Source organism: Nicotiana attenuata, unplaced genomic scaffold (genome assembly GCF_001879085.1).
Source record: "Nicotiana attenuata strain UT unplaced genomic scaffold, NIATTr2, whole genome shotgun sequence".
NCBI lineage: Eukaryota > Viridiplantae > Streptophyta > Magnoliopsida > Solanales > Solanaceae > Nicotiana > Nicotiana attenuata.
Genome location: NW_017670612.1, coordinates 133611 through 145958, shown reverse-complemented (window position 1 = coordinate 145958; position 12348 = coordinate 133611).

The following is a 12348-nucleotide window of genomic DNA, read 5'->3' as shown; positions in this document are numbered from 1 at the left end:
ATGAAATCACGTCCGAATGACCTCAAATTTTGCACACAAGTCAGAAATGACACAACGAACCGACTCCAACTTCCGGAAATCCAATCCGACCCCAATATCAAAATTTCCATTGCCAACCAAAATTACCCGTCCGGTCGTTTTGTGTATATGCGCCATGTTTCCCCTTTTGAGGCTTCACACATGTGTAATTTAGGTTTTATGACTTACGGGGTTGATTGGTTTCGTTCCGGGAGGATTTCGGGTTGATTTAGACGATTTGGTTCTTGGCTTAGAAGCTTAAGTTAGAAAAGCTGACCAAGCTTTGACTTTTGTGAAAACGACCCCCGGAACGGTGTTTTTGTGGCTCTAATATCTTTGTATTGTTATTTTGGACTTGGTCGTATGCCCGAAATCAAATTCGGAGGTTCATAGGATGATTTGTGTTATTTTTTCTAAAATTGGCAATTTGAGGTTTAGAATTTGACCGTAGGTTGACTTTTGGCTATCGGGTTTGGAATTTGGTTTTGGAACTTGGAATAGGTCCGTTATGATATTTAGAACTTTTCTGCAAAATTTGGTAGCATTTGGAGTTGATTTGATAGGATTCTAGAAGTTCTTGAAGTTTATTATTCATGCATTTTGGTGTCCGATTTGTAGTTCTAGACGTTATTTTTGTGTTTTGATCGCGCGAGCGAGTTCGTATTATGTTTTAAGACTTGTGTGGATATTTGGTTTGGATCCCCGAGGGCACGGATGAGTTTCGGACGTGATTAGAAGTGTTTTGAAGTGAAACTGTAATTGCTGGTGTGCTGGTGCTCTGATGTCGTAATTGCGAGCACCAGCCTTGCAATTGTGAAGTGGACAAGGGGTGGTCTGATGTCGCAATTTCGACCTTCCCCTTCGTATTTGCAAAGTCAACAGTCCTTGGTTAGGGTCGCATTTGCGACCACTTAGTTGTTTTTGCGATGGTAGCCAGCTTCGCGATTGCAAAGCCTTTGTCGCAATTGCGACTTCTATTGAGGCTGTCAGGGTTCGCAAATGTGATCCCTGGTTTGCAATTGCGAGGGGTCGCAAATACGAAACCTGTGTTGCAAATGCGACATCCGCAGCTGGACATAAGGGTTGGAAAGTCGGGATGTAGTCTAAGTTTCTCACATTTTAGAGCCCTAGACTCGGTAGAGGCGATTTGTAGAGGGGATTTTCATCTACAAACATTAGGCAAGCGATTCTAATCAATTTCCAACAATATTTCATGATTAAATCTTAGATTTAGCATCATATTTATGAGAATAAAAAAGAAAAATTGGGAAATTTTGTCAAGTTTTTGAAAAATGAAGAATTGAGTTTTGAGAGTTGATGTCGACTCGGATGTAAAAACAAAACACATATATGGACTCGTGGGGTTATGGGTATTCTGAATCCACCCTTGCGCTCGGGTTTTGACCGGGCGGGCCCGGGATAGACTTTTGTTGACTTTTTAGGAATTTTATAAAAATCAAATCTTTTTCTATTGTAATTGTTTTTCATTGCATTGTCTGATGATATTAAGTCACTATTTGTTGGATTTGAGTCGTGTGGAGGCAAATTTTAGAGAAAAAGCTATTATGGAGGGTTGAGTTGGCCTAGTTGAGGTAAGTATCTTGCCTAACTTTGTGTGGGGGAACTACCCCTTAGTATTTAAGTTATTATGCTATTTGTGTTATGTGAAAGCCGTGTACGCAAGGTGACGGGTGGATACACGGGCTATATGTGGTAATTGTCCGATTTAGGTTATTTAGACTCTTTACATGCCTTTAATTGAATGGACATAACATGTTATATCCCATATTGTTAACCTACTCTTACATGTGTTAATCTACCCTTACATGATTTATTGGACACTTGTCAACACTTGTTATTTTGCTCTTATATGCTTTAGTTGAAGTTATTTTCTTCTGTATTGTCTTGTTACCTCTTTAATCATTGTATTACTTTTACTTGAAGTTGTTATTTTGTGGAATATCCTCTTGTTGAGTTAATAATGTTAAAGTTGTAAAAGTCGTTAACCCACTCGTCACCTTGAGTACACGACTTTCACATAACACAAATAACACAATCAACCCAAATCCTAAGGGGTAGTTCCCCCACACAAAGTTAGGCAAGATACTTACTGGGTACCGTTGTGGTGTACTTATACTATGCTTCTACACATTTTTGTGCAGATCCAGGTACGTCTACCCGTGCTGGACGTTAGAGATCGATTGACTAGCTGCTTTTTTAGACATCAAGGTATACCTGCTCAGCATTTGCAGGCCTTGGAGTAACCTTCTATTTTTAGAAATTCTACTTTTATTTCTTGTTCGAAAATAGTATTGTATTACGAGACTATTAGTACATTCTTGTAGAGCTTATGACTTTGTTCTACCAGGTTTTGGGGAGTTGTTGTCAGCAATACTGTTGTGTTCTATTATGATAGTTTACATGGTTAATCTAAATTTTTATTATTATTTCTGCTATTTCATATCGCATGTTATACCTACCTGGTCTTAGAGACTAGGGGCCATCATGCCATTTTGAGGTGGGAAAATAGGGTCGTGACAGACACTTTTAGTGCTTTCAATCACGACCTACACGGGTAGGAGCATCTTTCGCTCCCAGTGTTCAAATGCAAAATATGAGGATTCGAACACTGAACTTCCAATTGACATTAACAACTTATCTCTGTAGTACGCTTTATGTTGTTGCCTCGTTAAAAACCTTGCCAAAAAAAATTCATTTGGGATAAAAACTGGACGAAGGAAAAAAAAGAGCAGGGCATACTTTTAGTATAATCATTGATCTTCAATAATAGTACCTATTGAAATAGGTCACGTTCCAGTACTTGGTAACTTAACTCCATATTTATTTTTTAGTTGATACGAGCCTTTTTCGGTTATAGCTTAAATCCAGTAAGGTCCTTCCCAATTGGTCCCCATTTTCCGTCGTTGACTTCCCTGGTATTATGAGTCACTTTTCATAGAACCAAGTCCCCTGACTTTAAAATAACAAAGAATTGTTCTGCTGTTATAATACCTTTCCATTATTTGCTACTAGTTTCGGTCCTACGTACGCATGAGGTGACGAGAGTCCGTACGTAGCTAAAATCATGTTTATGTCCGGGTAGACTTAGAACTTTATCATGCAATATTTGTATCATTTGAACTCAACTTGTTAGTTTAATTACTTAAATTTGTAATTGGATTTTGATTAGGGATTATGTTAGGCCGAGCTTCATTACCTTGAGTTTTGGCGGAATACTTGATATTTGGTAAAAAGTATGCTTTCTTTATGTGACCATCCTTGTGTTGTAATTGTTTGACTCGTAGTTCGAAGAGTTTCTCTATTCCTGTGGCTCGAGCTGTACGCCTTGGCAGTGCTATGAAATAGCATTATGGATCGGGTCATACGACCTCGGTAGACCGGGATTTTTAAATTCCTAGTAGATGTTTATGGTATTTATCTAGTATTGTCACCTTTTTCCTTTTTTTTTTATTAATGCTTTATATCTCCATGTTTTTCTACGCCTAATTTTCTTTACTTAATAAAACCCATAATTTCAAAAAATAAAATCAATAATTAAATTGATAGTTCATTATTGGCTTGCCTAAGGACGACGTTGGGCATCATCACGATCTATAATGGGAATTAGATCATGACAAACATTCTCTCCTTTTGAAACCGGATCACGAACTCTCGCAGCAACTTTGAGTCGTCTTGAGTGATTCTGAAAATATATGCTTTCCTAGCTTGAACTTTCCTCGCTCCAGCGTGAGCTTTGATGAAATAATCAAATATATCAAAATAATCAATTGAGTGTTCAGGTAAAAGTGAATACCATGTTAAAGCCCCTTTAGTTAGGGGTTCGCCAAATTTCTTTAGCAAGACTGATTCGATTTCATGTGGAACCAAATCATTTCCCTTCATAACTGTGGTATAAGTAGTTATGTATTCATGTGGATCCGATGCTCCATTATACTTTGGAATATCCGGCATCTCTTTAGGATCAACTCCGGAGCCGCACTGGTTTAAACGGCAATTGTATATACTTCTTCGAGTCCGAGCCCTTTAAGACCGGAGGTGCCCTGGGGATCTGATCCATCCGAGCGTGAAATTCCTTAGTATTTTGATCCATTTGAGCATTTATTTCCATCATGCACCTCATGAGTAAGTATTGCATGTGTTGTTTTTATTTCCAAATCCACTACTTGCACCGCCTGCTTGGTTGTTGTTCGATCTAAACTCCCCTCTGGAAGCGACGTTACCAATTCTAGGTGTCGTTTGAGTTATAGGCACGCCAAGACGGGCTCAAACTTCACCATTTGAATTATTTAAAGCCACCGATAATGCTTGTTAAAGCTCAATCATTATCCGGTCATGTTTTGAGAGATGGTTCATAATTTTTCGGTCAAAACTTTTACGGTATCGGCCACGGGCTCATCATCCAAATCATCATGAGTAGGAATCCTCACACGTCGAGTATTTCTTTCCACCAGGCTCGGAGTTAATTGATTCCCATCAATATGGGTTTCACTCGTTGAATCATCCTATTGAGTCCCCTCATATGAATTGTCCACGGGCTCGTTGTTATTGTTCACACCAATATTGAGCAAGTTATTGACATCATCGTGTGCTATAAATGTAGTATGCTTAAAACATAAAAATTTTAAAGAACGTTAGTTAGGGGTGAACAAAATCAAACCGGAAACTGCACCAAACTGACAAACCAAGTCGAACTGGGGGAAAAAACCCGACTAATGGTTTGGTTTGGTATTAACAAAAAAAAGTCAACCCGTGATTAAACCAACCCGATATATATATATATATANATATATATATATATATATATATATATATAATTTAAAATTATTTTATACATAAACTTTTTTATTATAATATAATTAATATAATTTTCTTTAACTTAGTTTTTATTTTTTAACATCAGATTTGGACTACAATTTAAGCCCACTGCCCATATATCACTTAGGTAAAAAAGCCAAAACCATTACACCCAACCCAAGTACTAATGTTTAGTTCACTTCCAAAGTTGGAGAGAAGAAAACTTTCGTTCACTTCCAAAGTTGAGAGAGAAGCAAACCCTACAACCGCACATCATGAGCTCTTCCCTTTCAATTCAAGTTCAGTTCGTCCCAACTCAGTTTAATTTTGAATCAACTCATCTTTATTGGGGGTAAGTTTGTATCGTTCTTTAATATGTTAACAACCTAAATGTTCTATATCTTTCACAATGGGAATATGTTATAAATCTCTATTTCAAATACTTCCTATCATGTGCAGTGACTCTCTTTTTGGATGGAAACTACACCTTCACCGGATGTGGAGATGACTATCAACATTCCTCCGACTATGACAACGACATCTCAACAGCAAGGTAAAGGCACTCCTCATCGACGCACTCCTCCTAAAAAGCAAAAAAGAACAACTCCTCTAGTACTTTCTAAATCTGGGAATACTGGTAGAGAGACGTCTGAGATTTGGGATTATTTCTCCAAATTTATTGCTAAAGGATGTAAATGTAGGGCAAAATGTAATTATTATCCTAAAAACTTTGCGGCCGAAAGCATCAATGGGGCTACTACGTTATGGAGACACATAAATGTGAAATTTCACAAGTCCCCCCCTTTAGGTTCGTTGATAAGAAGCAATCCACACTAAAACCTACCAAAGAAGGCTGGCTAGTAGGTGGTTTGGGTTCTACTGAAAGGGTGGTGTATAATGTGGATGAGATTAGGAGGGCCATTGCCGAATTTGTAATTATTGATGAGCAACCGTTTAGAGTTGATGAGGGAGAAGGATTTAAGAAACTAATGGCTAAAGCTTTGCCAAATTTTGAATTACCTTCTCGTGTAACTCAAAATTTGGTATGTTGTTGTTGTTGTCTTCTCATGTAACTGTTGCTCGACATTGTTTGAAGATTTATCAAGAAGATAAAGAAAAGTTTAAAGAGCTTATCAAGAACCAACGTGTATGTATTACTAGTGATACATGGACATCACTCCAAAATTTTACTTATATGGTTGTCACTGCACATTGGATTGATCATCAATGGAATCTACAAAAAAAAATTCTAAACTTTTCCCAAACACCAGATCACAGGGTTGAGATTATCGCTAAGGGGATCGAGGAGTGTTTATTAGGTTTGGGCATTGAGAACTTGTTTACAGTGACCCTAGATAATGCAACTGCTAATGATGCTGACATTAAGCATTTGAAGGTGCTTATTGGTGATTGAAAAGGGGGAATACTTGGAAATGAGTTTTTACATGTTAGATGTAATGCTCATATTTTGAACTTGATTATAAAAGATAGGTTAGATGAACAAATTGAGCCCATTTCTCGTATAAGGAGTGCGGTGAAATATGTTAGGTCTTCTGCTTCAAGGTTTGCTTCTTTTAAATCATTTGTTGAGAAAGTTAAAATTCTTGTAAGTCTTGATGTTGAAACTAGATGGAACTCGACATATACAATGTTAGATAAAGCTTAGAAATTTGAAAAAACTTTTACAAGAATGTATTTAGAGGACCAAAAGTACTGTCGAGAGATAAGTAAAATAAGAGGAAATCCATCAACAAATGATTGGAAAAATGTGAAATCTTTTGTCAAGTTTCTTAACATTTTCTACTAGACAACTTTGAAATTTTCAGGCAGTTTGTATGCTACTTCCAACTCTTTCTTCCATGAATTTTTTAATCTTAGGAATGATATTATTAAGTATACTAAAAGTGATGATCTTATTTTGGTTGATATGGCAAAAAGGATGAAAAGTAAGCTTGAGAAATATTGGGGTAAATTTGAGAGTATGAAAATGCTACTAATTGTTGTTGTCGTGTTAGATCCTAGATACAAGATGAAGTATGTGAACTACATTTTTTCTATTGCATATGGTCCTGTATTTGGAAGAATAAAGTCTGATGATGTGGCGAGTAGTTTGACTTTCTTATATAATCACTACAATGATTCTTTCTCTGAGGATTCTAATGACAATATTGAAGGTGGCATTGGTATGACGAGTGAACTTGGTGATTTGTTGAAATCTCAATGGGAGAAATATATGGAAGAGGAGGGAAATAGTGAAAGAAAATCCGATCTTGAGATATACTTGATAGATGATGTGGTAAAAATGAAGGATTTTAGTATCTTGAGTTGGTGGAATGCGCCGTCTAGTAAATATCCAATTGTTTCAAAAATTTCTAGGGATGTTCTTTCTATTCCTATTTCTACTGTTGCATCTGAGTCGACTTTTAGCACAGGTGGTCGAATTTTTTATACTTATCGGAGTTCTTTATCGCCAAAAATGGTAGAAGCTCTTATTTGTACTCAACAATGGATATGATCACCTTCTAAAGAATGCAAGTTTGAAGACATTTTGGAGGAAGTCCGGAAACTTGAGCAAATTGAAGAAGGTAATTTAATATCTTCAATTCTTAATCAAATATGGTTCTGTTTGTTTTATTTTATTTAGTACTCAAATTGTTTCTTTTTCTCTCAGAATATCCAGACTCACCTTTGATGATTGATTAGCCAGATCTGTTCATGATGTTACAGCTCATGATGGAATAGAGGCTTGTTTGTTATCAATAGCTACTAGTTGTATGAAGTTTTCCAATTAACCAAGACTTCTTAAGTTTACTTGAGACAGTTGTGAATTGTAATAGTCTAGATGATCTTAGAGTGTTACTCCATCAACTCTAATGTAGTTAATAGTTTTGCCAAATTCTATTTTGTATCTAATGCTATTGGAAGGGGTTGGAGTAAAGTGATGTATTCTCTAGCAATTGTTTACTTGTTGAAGTTTTTTTAGCAATTAACCTTGGATTTAAGTGTTGAAATTGGTGGCAAGTAGAGGCATATCAACTTGATGCCATTGGTTCGTTCTGTCCAGCGATATGGATGTGCTTTTGTGTGTGTTAGCTAGTTTTAACAGGTATTCTGTCCAGTGGCTTTTCTCTTGTGCTTCTTCATTTAAGTCCTAGCTGGCCATTGAAGTTGATTTGAAATTTAATGAACTTGTTGGCCATTCTAAAGTTGCCGAAGAATCTTTGACACTCGAGAAAAATTTGAGAAAATCAAAAGCTGAAAAACCCCGACTGTTATTGGTTTGGTTTGGTTTATAATTATATAAAAACCCGAAACCTTTGCTTTGGTTTGGCAAAGGGAAAAATCGAACCAACCCGGACTAGGTACACCCCTAACGTTAGTATAAGATGAGCAAGTCAAAATAACACCACAATTGTTTAGGCTCCACGATGGGTGCCAAACTGTTTATTGACAAAAGAGGTATAGTTGAATTTGTAAACGTGGTTTATAGACGGATTAAATTGATATGATTAGTAAAATAACAAAGTATAAAAAAAGATAATTAAAGAAAGAACAAGCCTAGACTTCAAATTAAATCCACTGGATTTAAGAATAATCGGCAACACTTGATAACAATCTTATAAAGCTTAGAAAAATGAGAGAAAGAATGATAGCTTTTGTAGTTCGAGTGTTTAGTATTCCTATATTGAGTACAAATGTTATTATTTACAGTTAAATCTGAGACAAAATTCACAAATTGTGTCCTCTTAAAGATGAATAAAATCCCCTCTTTGATGCCTGCATAATATTGGAAATGAATGATACTCCATGATTTTCTGTAATTGCTGCTTCTTTAATGTTGCTCTCTCCAGCCGGCAACTTACTCTCAAATTCTCTTCTCCCACCTTTACGCCCTCGAAATTTACACAATACCGATTACAAGCTTGTATCTGGTATTAACTATCTACTGACTCATCTCCACCCTATTATTACTACTACGTGTCTGCTCAAGGAACGTACGCCTATAAGCTGTAAATTTTACCTAATACATTAACCCTTATAGTTCACGAGACTGTAGGAACCTACAACACATGATATTCAGGGTTTTAAGTCATTAATTCCAAAAAAAAAGTAGATATTCATATTTGGAATGTAGTGTTTGACATTAAAACGTAAACCTTGGATTAAAAAAGAATTTAATAATTGTGATGACCCAAAGGGGTCATCACCTGTTTTAAATGAATTCTGTACTTCCGAGGCATTAAAAACCTCATTTAGAGTCGCTTCGATTTACCTGCGCAGTCCGGGCGCGTAGCCCGAAAGCTTAAATGTGAAATTCTATGAAAAACGCTAAATTTTGATGTTAAAATGAATAAATTTGACTTTGATCAACATTTTGGGTAAACGGACCCGGACCCGTGATTTGATGATCCCGGAGGGTCCGTAGGAAAATATGGGACTTGGGCGTATGCCCGGAATCAAATTTCGAGGTCCCAAGGCCAAGAAATGAATTTTTCTGTAAAATTGTTTTCTGAAATTGTTTAAGGAAATTTGAAATGAAAATTTATTAGAACGTGTTGGTATCGGGCCCGTATTTTGGTTCCGGCGCCCGGTACAAGTCTCATATATGATTTAAGATGTTTCTCTGAAATTTGGTGAAAAACGGACGTCGTTTGATGTGATTCGGACCTAAATTGGAAAATTTGATGTTTTATGAAGTTTGAAAGAATTCTTGGATTTTAGGGTTTAATTCGATGTTTATGAAGTTATTTTGGCGATTTGATCGCGCGAATAAGTCTGTAGGATGTTTTTGAGGTTGTGTATATATTTGGTTTGGAGCCCCGAGGGCTCGGGTGAGTTTTGGATAGGCCACGAGTGCATTTTTGGACTTTGAAAGATAGCTGTTGCATTTCTGATCTGCAGGCTTCGCAATTGCGAAGCCAATCTCGCAAATGCGAGCCTTGCATCACAATTGCGAAGTGGAGACCTGGGCAGGCCTGATCGCAAATGCGATCACTGAGTTCGCAAATGCGAAGATCGCAAATGCGACTTCCGGGAACGCAAATGCGAGGTTGGGAAATTAGGAAGGGGTTCGCAAATGCGAACAAAACTTCGCAATTCCCATGTCAGGTCGGGGTTCGCAAGAACCCCTGTTCGCAATTCCCATATCTGCAGCCTGCATTTTTTATACTTAGTCGATTTTTGAGCAATTTTTAACATTCTTTCAAAACACAAACTTCTTTGGGCGCTTTTCAAGAACAAGTCTTCTTCCAAATCAATTGTAAGTTAGTTTTTACTCATTTCTTTCAATTATTAACATCATTTAACATGTTTTCAACTTAAAATCAATGATTTTCATGGGTGAAATTGGGTGTTTTGGGTAGAACATAGGTTTTTCAAAAATTGGGGATTTGGACCTCAATTTGAGGTCCGATTTCAAAACAAATTACATATTTTAGTTCGTGGGGGAATGGGTAATCGGGTTTTGGTTCGAACCTCGGGTTTTGACCACGTGGGCCCGGGGGCGATTTTTGACTTTTTGGGTCAAACTTAGGAAAACTCATTTTCATGCATTGAGGTTGATTCATTTAGTGTTTATTAATGTAATTAAGTAATTTGTGATTAGATACGAGCGAATTGAAGGTGGAATCGCGGGGTAAAGCTAAATTGAGGCTTGAGTTGTATTCAAGGCATTGAGGTAAGTGTTTGGTCTAACCCTAGCTTGAGGGACTAGGAGTTGAGTCTTATTTGTTAATTGCTTCTTGTTGAGTACGACGTATAGGCATGGTGACGGGTATCTATACGTTGGTGTCGAGCATGACCGTGAGTCTTAAATGGATAGTTGTTGTGTTCTTAAATGACCCTTCGGATGCTTTAAATTGATGACTCTTGATATTGAGTAGAGATTTAGCTATTCTTGTGGACTTCATTTATGCTTGAGTACTGGTATTAATCGAGCTGAGTAAGAGTTGAGCTAGGATTTGGTTATAGCTGATTCTTTCTTGCTGGGATGGTTATTTTGATATTGTTGTTCCCTTGTCGGGAAATTGTTATTATGTTGCCTTGGTTTTCCCTGCCGGAATTTTTATTGTGACTTTGTGTTGAATTGAAATGGGAGCGGGTGGTACGCCTACCACAAGTTATTGCTTGAAATGGGAGCGGGTGGTACGCCTACCACAAGTTATTGATCGAAATGGGAGCGGGTGGTACGCCTACCACGAGTTACGATGGAATGGGAGCGGGTGGTACGCCTACCACGAGATTTGATGAAAGGGGAGCGGGTGGTACGCCTACCACGAGATTTGATGAAAGGGGAGCGGGTAGTACGCCTACCACGAGATTTGATGAAATGGGAAGCGGTGGTACGCCTACCACGGAAACATTGAGAAATGGGATCGGGTTGCACGCCTGCAACGAGATGTGTACTGACAGTGAAATCTGCTTTTATTTCCCTTATCCGTGTTAGAGTTAATTTATTTATGTTCCTATTATTCTCCTGCAATTCTGTATTATCTGCTATCCCCGAAGCATGTTCCCCCTCCCATTTAAAATGTTTATTCTGTTATTTTCCCGTTGTAGATGTGTATATATATTATATATATATATATATATATATTATTATATATATATATATATATAATATATATTATATATATATATAATATTAAAACTGCATAGGTTTATGTGGTAGTTTGGTCTAGCCTCGTCACTACTTCGCCGGGGTTAGGCTAGGCACTTACCAGCACATAGGGTCAGTTGTGCTGATGCTACACTCTGTGCTCTTTTAAACAGATCCAGGTGCCGGAGCAGCTTACGGTGCGCAGTAGCAGTTAGGGAGCCGACCTTCAGTCCACGAGACTCCGAGGTAGCCTTGCTGGCGTCTGCAGGCCCGGCGTCCCTTCTATCATTTTTCATGTTCTGTTGACATTTGTATTCGAAACAGACTATGTCCTTTATTTCAAACTCTTATTTGTAGTAATCCTAGACAGTCCGTGTATTGTTGTGACACCAGATGCTGGGTAGAGACTTGTATTGGCATTCTAGACGTTGTTTCTATATTTAGTTCGGACTTCCGCTAAATTTTACTTTTCGCTGTCTCTTAATTGCTTATTCATTGATAATTTAATTGTTTAATCATGTATAAAACTAGATAGGTTAATGTGTGTAAAGGTTCTTGGCTTGCCTAGCTTCCACGAGCAGGCGCCATCACGACCCCCCGAGGGTGGGAAATCCAGGTCGTGACAAGTTCGTATTAGAGATCTAGGTTACATAGGTCTCACAACTCACGGACAAGCTTAGTAGAGTCTGAGGGATCGGTACGGAGACGTCTGTATTTATCCCCCAGAGGCTACTAAGTTAGGAAAAGTTTCACATTTGTTCTTTCTTGTTGTACGGTTTGGTTTCTCAATGCTAATTGAATTTCTACTCTGTTCTTTCGCAGATGGCGAGAACACGTGCTTCCTCATCTTCTGATCAGTAGTCCGAGCCCCAGGCAGCTCCCACTAGGGGCAGAGGCCGAGGCCATGCTAGAGGCCG